Raw genomic sequence first — 9,207 nt, 5'->3', positions numbered from 1 at the left:
ATGAAATGGTATGCATGCCTGTCAATTTTCGATGTAAAGAAATTTTGTCTTTTAAAAACGAATGCAATGTTTGTAAAATGTATCATATAGAGGTCAAATACCTCACAATGTAATCAACTATTGTGAATCGTTTATAATGTATATGAACGGGTCATTTCATGCAACTCGTCCCGGATTCTATCGAGATCGGAAGAAGTTCGGTATTCCTTGAAAAACTCCTTCTTAAACTCTTCCCACGTCAAGCCATACATTGTTCCTCACCATACAAGTTGATTTTATCATCCCACCATAACTTAGCCTCTTCTCGTAGCATGATAGAGCCATACCTCGCCTTCTTCTCGGGAGGACATTCCGAGGTACGGAAAGCTCCCTCGATGTCGGAGATCCAACATGTACTTTTTAAAGGATCTCGTACCCCATTAAACATCGGGGGTTGAGCGTCCTTGAAATTCTTGTAGTGGAAGTCCCGCCTTCCTTCACCTCCTTCACCACGAGGATAAATGTTTCTAGCATCAAGGGCCCCTTCGATAGTGGCCTTCATTCATTCATTTATCAAATCGGTCACCTGCCCATCGACCGAATCTTGAAAGACCTTTCGGACGTCCGTAAGAAAATCCGCTTTTAACTTTTTAAAGACGGCCTCAACCTTGGCCGAAAACTCGGTGTCCTCGCTTGTACTTCCGTTATAATGATCGGGACCATTTCTCGTCTTCATTCTATAAAACGAAATAGGTTAAACCACAAAAACGAAAGGACAAATTACATATGTATATACATATATGCCACACTACTCCATCTCGCTCAACAATCGTCGTACATTGCTTGTTTAACACGATTTGCAGCCGTAACAACGGTAGCTACTCGTTGTTACGCGAGCACGTCGCATTCACTTGCTAGTACAACGTCCGTCTTGCTTGATGATTGCTAAACACAACACAAAATAATTAGCACAAGGTTAATTCTCATAAACCAAAGCACTAACAATTCCCGATTAGACCCAAAGTCCTACAAGTCCCGTATAAGGCGCTCATACAATAAAGTCTAAGTCTAGGCACCTATCTCAAGTCGCCTAAATCCCTTAGACCATGCTCTGATACCACTTGTAACAACCCGACTTCATAAACCCAAAAACGCATACCAAAAAAAAAAATTTATGGCAGTGCATCTGGACGGCGTCCAGAATCCTGGACGGCGTCCAGCTCAGAAATATGGGACGGCGTCCAAAGTTTGGGACGGCGTTCAGCTCAACACAACTGGGACGGCGTCCAATCAATTGGGACGGCGTCCCAATGGCCTTCCAGCTACTGATCACGGGTCCAACTCACACGAGCGGAAAACCCGCTTCCCGACATTTTCAAACGAAACCCTTTTTACCACAAGTCAATATAAGTGGAACTAAGAGATTTTCATCATCAAATCAAGTTTTACATCAACGGGCCCACATCGCCCATTTTACGAGTTTCGTTCAAAAATAAAAGTTTCGACCAAACATAAGTTTAAGTTCCAAACGACACTAGAGCATGGTGTTTGGGGTTAAACTACCCAATCTCGGTCGAACTCCAAAAGCTAAAACCCAAAAGCATCCCCTAACAAGACAAGCGGGAGATCACTAATCCAATTGAACGCTCTTACCCTTGTCAACGCCCGTGCCTATAAAAAAAAGGTAAACAACGAGAGGGTAAGCAAAGCTTAGTGAATGCAATAATTATACGAATACATATATAATTATACCTACTTGCATACACTTACACAACCGCAAACATGCTAGCATACATCATTAGCTTATCGTCGCCACAACAAGCTATAATTCACCAATACCCCCAAGCTAGCATAACAACCGCATATAAATATAACTCGAATAATATAATATGCTTACAACACAAATAACCATGGTTAACCAATAGTACAAGGGAACGGCGCTCGCGAAAACGCCATCGGTGTTCATAACATCCGTTAGGGCACTTAACACCTCGCACCACTAACCCCTAGGGTGGCACCTTAACACCTCAGCACTTCACCCCGAGTGGCATCTTAACACCTCGATGCTTCACTCATTAATTTACGGAGTGGTGTCTTAACACCTCGACACTACACTCCTAGGTGGCATCTTAACACCTCGATGCTACACCCGAGTGGCATCTTAACACCTCGATGCTACAATCATCACGTGAAACGTGGTGTCTTAACACCTCGACACTACACATTTCACGCTACAACAAATAGATACATTATATACCTACGCATATAATTATTCCACTCACCTCAAAGTCTTCGTGTAAGATAACCGAACTTGCAACCCCAATGTAACGTACCTATTACATTTTAGCACATAATCAATTCACAACTCAAGTCGGCCAAGCAACTCACTTAACAATCTAGAGTCTTTTGACCCTAAGTGCAATCCCGACCCATTTTGCACATTTAACCCTAATAATGGGTTAACTTCACCAAAAACCCTAATTCTAGCCATTTAAGGTCTTAACACGCATTTAAACACCAAGTTGACTCATTTTCACGCATGCAAGACAACCTAGGTCATCAAAGACCCATTTGACCCATTTCAAGGTCAACATACCCATTTAGGTCACCCACAACCCAAATGACTCCCACTAACACTAACTATAGGTGTACTAGTGATCTATTAGGCCTTTAAGACCCATTTACACATTTCAACATTTCAAAACCCTAAGTTAGTCACCATTTGGGTCTTCATGACCCAAACTTACCCAAAACTCCCAAATCACTCATACATGGGTTTTATGTACAACATTAACCCAAACCCTAACCCTTAAACATATTTACTAGAGAAATCAATTTTAGGGCTTACCACCACAATCAAAACGAAGCTAACGAGGAGATGAACAACTTCAATGCTCGAGCTAGAACCCGAAACAAGCTTCTTCCTCTCCTATTTGAGCTTTCTCACACTTAAGAGCACTCTCTCTCTAGAATTAAAGTAGATGATGTTTGGTGGTTGTGAATGGAGTAATGAGACTCCCAAAACTGATCTAGGGCTTTAAAATTCGTCCAAAAAGTGAAATTTCCAAAATACCCATCTAAAATAATTAATAGCAAAAAGACATGCCTGCCAGCCATTCTGGACGGCGTCCAAAATGTTGGACGGCGTCCAGGTCTTCAAACTGGGACGGCGTCCCAAATGTTTGGACGGCGTCCAAACCCAAAAAAGAAAACAGGATCTTACACACCACCAAACAACAAAATTTAGACAAAGCGCCATAACCGAAACTAGAACCATTCATAAACATTAATAATTCTTCGGATGCCAATACCCTTAACCCTAAACTCTAAAACCCAAACCTTAAACCTAAACCTTAGACATTAAACCATAATCCATATACCTTAAAATCTATACCCTCAACCATAAGCTATATAATCCATATCCTGAACTCTATATCCTGAACTCCTTAGCCTAAACTCCAAATCATGCTAGACGACGTCGAGACACTATTCTTATACACACGACTAACACATTGGGCATGTGTCACCATCATGACAAGACACGCCGTGAAGAAAGAATGATTGGCCATCCATCACCATCATATACCGAGTGTATTCTTCAGTAAGTATAATAGTAGTAATAATCGAATCAACAAGAAGCATCGATTTATCCATGTGTTTCTTTGCGGTTACATCTGGTTCATATGTTTGTTCGTAATGTTCTTGTAGAGGTTATCGGGCGTCAACGCATTTGGCCGAGCATGAGACCTTTATGTGAAAATGTGATCTGTAACCTCTCGGTACTTCATATCCTGGTGTGTGGTGCCGGTATCTGGCACACTTGTCCGGGATATTCCTTCTCGGATGCATATTCGGATAGTCTTCTGGACGGTTTGTTTAGGTGGGTCAGAGAGAAGGTACTTTCTCCTGGACCCTTATGCCAGTTCGATTCCGGATGGAATTTTGACAAATGGAAAGTCGTATTGAAAATATGACTTTTTGATTCGGATTCAATATGCGTATCATCAGACGTGATGGTTGGTAGTTGGTAGTGATGGATGGTGGGTGATAGTTGGTGGTGGTAGGTGGGTACGTGGTGGTGGTGATTGGTGGTCGTGGTGGTTGGTAGTTGGTGGTAATTGGTAGGTGCTGGTGATGGATGGTGGTCGAAGGTGGTGGTGGTGTGGTAAGTGGGAGGTGGTGGGTGGTGGTCCTGAGTGGTTAATTAATTTTTTAATAAAGTTAAAAAAAATGTAATATTTAACATTTTGTTTCAGTAAATTATTATAAGTTATAAGTTTTTACTTGGAATAGTTACATTTATTTTTAACAAATTATTTTTTTAACATATAATTAACATCGTAACAAATCTGAAAGTATATATGACTTATCCGTAGACACAAAAATTCAATAAAATGTTAAATAATTAGTTTGCTGATCCGGCGAAATCAAAGTTTTTTCTCCAAACCCTTAACGTCGCCCTATTCGCTGTGGGTTATCGTTATGCCAAGTGAATCGTTTTTTCAAAATAAATTGTTCTCATTGATTTCTTGCTCTATTGTAATTGTTTTTTGCTGCCATTATTTTTTTACTTACTTTTTATTGATACTCAATGATCAAGTATTATGTCCATTGTTATCTATTCAAATCATATATCGCGCACATATTTATTTAATATCGTATAAATTGAATTCGGTTTGATATTCAGTTTTGGGTTAACAAAATTCAGAATGCTCAAATTTAAAAACCGAACTGAGAAACTGATTTCAAATTCGATTTCGGTTTTGTTCGATCTGAAAACAAATTTTAAAATTCGGGTTAAGTATTTTTTTTATATTTGGTTTCGGTTCAATATTTGGTGTAAACAACGTCAAATAAAATATTAAACACCCCTAGATTTTGCTGAAAAAAGATATGGAGTAAATAATTTGGTTAAAAAAAATAAAAGTTTCCGCTAAAACAACTTATAAAATTTAAAACCCTTAAGTTGTTCCCCCAATTTTCAATCCGGCTTTTATTCTAAAACATAGCAACCGTTCCTTTTCATAGGTGCAAAATGAAAAAGTGTTAGGAGATTTAAATTTGATTTGGCAAAAATTCTTTTTATTTTTGAGTAGCTGACAATAAATTTTTTTAATTTAAATAAATTTGAATCGCATTTATCCCGTGATATATTGAGGCAGTTATCAACCCCTACCATTTCCCAACTTTTCTTTTCAGTCTTCCAAAGTGCGACACACGAAAAAGGGGCAAAATCGACGCTACTCCCATCGCCGGCGCCGCCTCTGCTACCACCACCGACGCTGCTTCTCCTACCACCAACACGACCGTTGTTGTTTCTTTCCCTTCAAGTTCACGCGTTTTCACCTCTCAATCAGCATTCTTCTTTATTTAATTTAGGGGTTTTTTGTTGCTTTTGTTAGGGTTTTGCTTGAATCTCATCTCTGTTGACGTTGCCACCGCGCTTCTGATGCTGTTGCTACCACCAACAACACCTTTCCACCGTTGCTGCTGCTGATACCTCACCTTCCTTTGCCGTTTCTAAAATCGAGGTTGCAAATGGGCATAATTGTGTATTTCAAGAATCACGTTGAGGTAAAACTTGATGATGTTGGTTGAGGTTTATTCCCTTTGTTATTACTTTTTGTTTTATTTTCTTAATTATTCCATCTGATTAATACGCCTTATATTATTAAGATATGAAGTCAGAAAAAGTGAAGTATTCAATATTGAATTTAGTTGATTTTATATAAAGATTTATATTTTTTGTTACATATTCTGGCATGAAACATTAAGCCGCTTGCAATAATTTTGAAGTCATGTTGGTGGTGAACTTGAAACAGCGTGATAGCACAGTGACTAATGGAAATGGATGAATAGTAGCTGTGATTGCTGATGGCGGTGATAGGGAAGAAGAAGATTTCTCTTTGGGTATGTTCCTCCTAGTTGGAATCTTAAAATCCATTGCTTTAGCATTTAATCATATGTTTTATATTTTTCTTTTCTTTTGGACCATGCACTTATGATGATAACAATGTGAAATTGGTTTGATACTGTTGGTGGGGTGAGGCAACCTGCTGGACATTGGCGTTCTTGGTTTTAGGACATGATATGGTACCGTTTCTCATGTGAGAATCATTCCTATCTCAACAAGTTTTGACACTGTTGGTATGACTATTCTTTCAAAGTCAAGTGTTGGACGAATGGAATAATCTTCATCTTTATGTATGGTTACAATTTGTAAATCTCGATTTGTTAATTAAATGTTCTTTTACATGAATTGTATACTACCACAAAGTCAGTTTTGGTGGCATTAATCTGTTTGTTGTTTAGAAACTGAAAAAGTTCTTTTACTTTTTGGACAAGAGTTGTTTTGGTTCAACCCAATGCAAATCGTGGAATGGGTATCCATTACCTGACTCGTCCAATTGCCACATCTATCTTTTTGGTTGAATCTCCAATGGAGCTTACTCTGTTATAAGTTTATAGTGTAGCCAAATCAGTCATCATATTTAACTTGGTTCTGTTTATTGATTTATCAGGATGGTTTGCCATGGATCCCAGTATATTATGCTGTGAATAGTCTTCTGAACTGCGTATGTCTAGCTATTATTCTGCAGAATAGTCTTATGAACTTCTCCCTACACTTGGAAGGACGGGTAAAAATCCACGCTTAATAGGAAGAGTGGTCAATTATGATGTGTAAATGAATGATTCAAGAGTTAATGTTTGCCTTGCCTAGCATGTACATCTGCATTGCATTAACAGGTGCATCTGTACTTTATCATGTAGAAGTTGTGTCCCTTGTGAAAGATGAGGGCCAGGAACGTATAATTGGAGCTCGTGTTAGAGACAAACTATCAGGTACTAGAATATATCTCCTCAAGTGAAAAATGCTGAATTTGATGCGTTACATATGAATGGGTTGGTTTTGTCTATATTCATCTCAAATGGGCCAAATAAATAAATCATCTAAAAAGATAAATGGAGTTAAATGGCAGGTTCTAAAAGGTTCTAAAAGTGATCTGAGTGTATTTTGATGTAATCACTCTACTATTTTTTGTGTTATAAAAGAGTCTATAATCATACAGAATACATTAGAATTTTGAAGGTCAAATTTTAATATATCAAGTTTGTTTCTCAAATTCATTATAATTCTGCATTTCAATATACTGATATACATATATTTGATCATTTTGTAGTGAAATGGAGAAAGGCATCCATATAGATGAACATATAGATGAAATTGCACTGAACTTGAAACTACTTCCTGATCACAAAAAGATCATGTACCAACTAAGCAAATAACTTAGGTCGACGTCCATCAAGATTTAAGAAGGTTCTGTGATGTTTCATATTATTATTAGTATTACTGTATACATATTTCCTATATAGACAGAGTCAGTGTGTCATTGAAATACTAAAATAACTGGAAATTTCAAAATTCGGTTTTCTAATTCGGTTTCCACGTAGTACTGAGCCGGTACCGATAACGAATTTACAAAAACCGAAATTTATCGAAACCGAAATTTATCAAAATCAAGAACCAATATATTTTCACATCGGTATGTCTACCTTAAATTTGTTATAAGATAAATTTTTATTACATGCACTTTTATTCTTATTCTTATAAATATAATATATGGTTGGTTTATTTGTAGGTGTTACATTTTGATTGATAAAGATACTTGTTGATCCAAGAAGACGTTCTGCGTTGCTTTTCATTCTTTTTAATTTCGTTGTCAAATGTTATTCGATCCATGTTGGATTATTTATGAATTTTTTATGTTTGGTGTTTTTCATGTTATGAGGGGGATGATTCTCACACACACTTTTTTGATCCTCACACACCTATTTTAACCTTTTACTCTTCTAATAACACTCAATTGGTGTGTGAGGATCAAAAAAATGTGTGTGAGAATCATCTCCCTATGAGAATAAGTTAGTGAAATATAATTATCTTTTATTTCATATTTGATTTTTAGTACAATCTATTATTTGGGTGTATGTAATCATATAAAATAAGAACCGAAACTGATAAAACAGTACAAAATCCGAAAACCAAACCGGATCTGAATCCGAACCGGTATTGCATAATTAAACCGGATCCGAATATTCGAGCCACGCCCAAATATTCAAACCCGATCCGAATACCCGAATCGGAACCGAATTCGAAGCAGAACCGAATACCGATCCGAAACTGATCCGGAACTACTATGACTTGATAGAACCCATTTTGTGGTTTCAATGCTATGACTTGATAGGACGCCGTATAAGTAACGTATCACTTTATATTAGGACTCATTTTGTGGTTTTAAGGTTTAAGATATTTATATTAGGACTTTTTTTTAATGGTACTAACATTAAAAATAATTATATTAGGACCCTTTTATGTCGTACTAAGGTAACATTTGTGCATATTAGGACTTTTTCCCTTGGTACCAAACTAGTATATCGTTAGATTAGGACTCTGTTTATTGGTATTAATGTACTAGTTTTTTACAATATGACCATTTTTTTGGTCCTTACGAATTATAAATTTTTATTAGGACACTTTTGTTGGTACTTATGCCATCTATTTTTACTTTTTGGGACGCCTTGTTTATGTCTCAATTTCAAAAAATGTCTCTTAATATGTATTGTAAGGACTTATCTTTATGGTTGTTAATTATATTATAGGACCTGATCATTGGTGTCATAATCTTATGACCTTTTAGGACACTTTTTAATTTCAATACTTTATACGACCGCGTTAGATACAACCCCCATTGGTAGGTCCTATCAAGCCCAAAGGTCCTATAAAGTGGCTTTATATGACCAAATTGGGGGTCCTATAGGAGCATTTTTCTTGTAGTGGTTGATATCTCGGCTCAAGATTGGTTGAGTTTTCCCGACGTGAGGGAATGAGTAAGGTTTTAGTGCTCGGATTGTGATTTGATAAATCGCGAGTGACGATTTTAGTTGTTAAAGGTGATTCATTGGGAAGAGTTGCTTAGGAAAGTCGGATTGGGACTTATGTTCGAGGACCGTGGAGTGTGGTCCGTTCGGTTAGATGGCGCAGATCGCGAGGACGCGATCATGTTTAAGTGGGGGAGAGTTGTAAGACCCTGTTTCTGTTTCAGCCTCTTTCAGTTGATTGGGACGCCGTCCAGATTTGGGGGATGCCGTCCAGCAGTGAAGAGTGGGACGCTGTCCAGATTTTGGGACGCCGTCCAAAGTGTCTGACGGGCCAGCTGTTTTATTTAGTTT

General features: G+C 37.6%; 1 long non-coding RNA gene across 4 annotated transcripts; it reads left to right on the top strand.

The window, feature by feature from the left end:
- The first annotated feature begins 6,002 nt into the window (after window positions 1-6,002).
- LOC139847466 (uncharacterized) lies at window positions 6,003-7,763 on the top strand. 4 transcript variants are annotated; one of them, XR_011759515.1, is made up of 4 exons: window positions 6,003-6,086; window positions 6,501-6,822; window positions 7,161-7,297; window positions 7,620-7,763. It is a non-coding gene; the product is annotated as an uncharacterized lncRNA (long non-coding RNA). The 4 variants fall into 4 exon arrangements; XR_011759513.1 differs by having other exon boundaries at window positions 6,003-6,126; XR_011759516.1 differs by having other exon boundaries at window positions 6,009-6,145.
- Window positions 7,764-9,207: the final 1,444 nt, after the last annotated feature.

The sequence above is a fragment of the Rutidosis leptorrhynchoides genome, chromosome 5, assembly GCF_046630445.1.
Source record: "Rutidosis leptorrhynchoides isolate AG116_Rl617_1_P2 chromosome 5, CSIRO_AGI_Rlap_v1, whole genome shotgun sequence".
NCBI lineage: Eukaryota > Viridiplantae > Streptophyta > Magnoliopsida > Asterales > Asteraceae > Rutidosis > Rutidosis leptorrhynchoides.
Note: the sequence above shows the minus strand (reverse complement) of the source record. Positions and strands in the feature narration are given on the sequence as shown.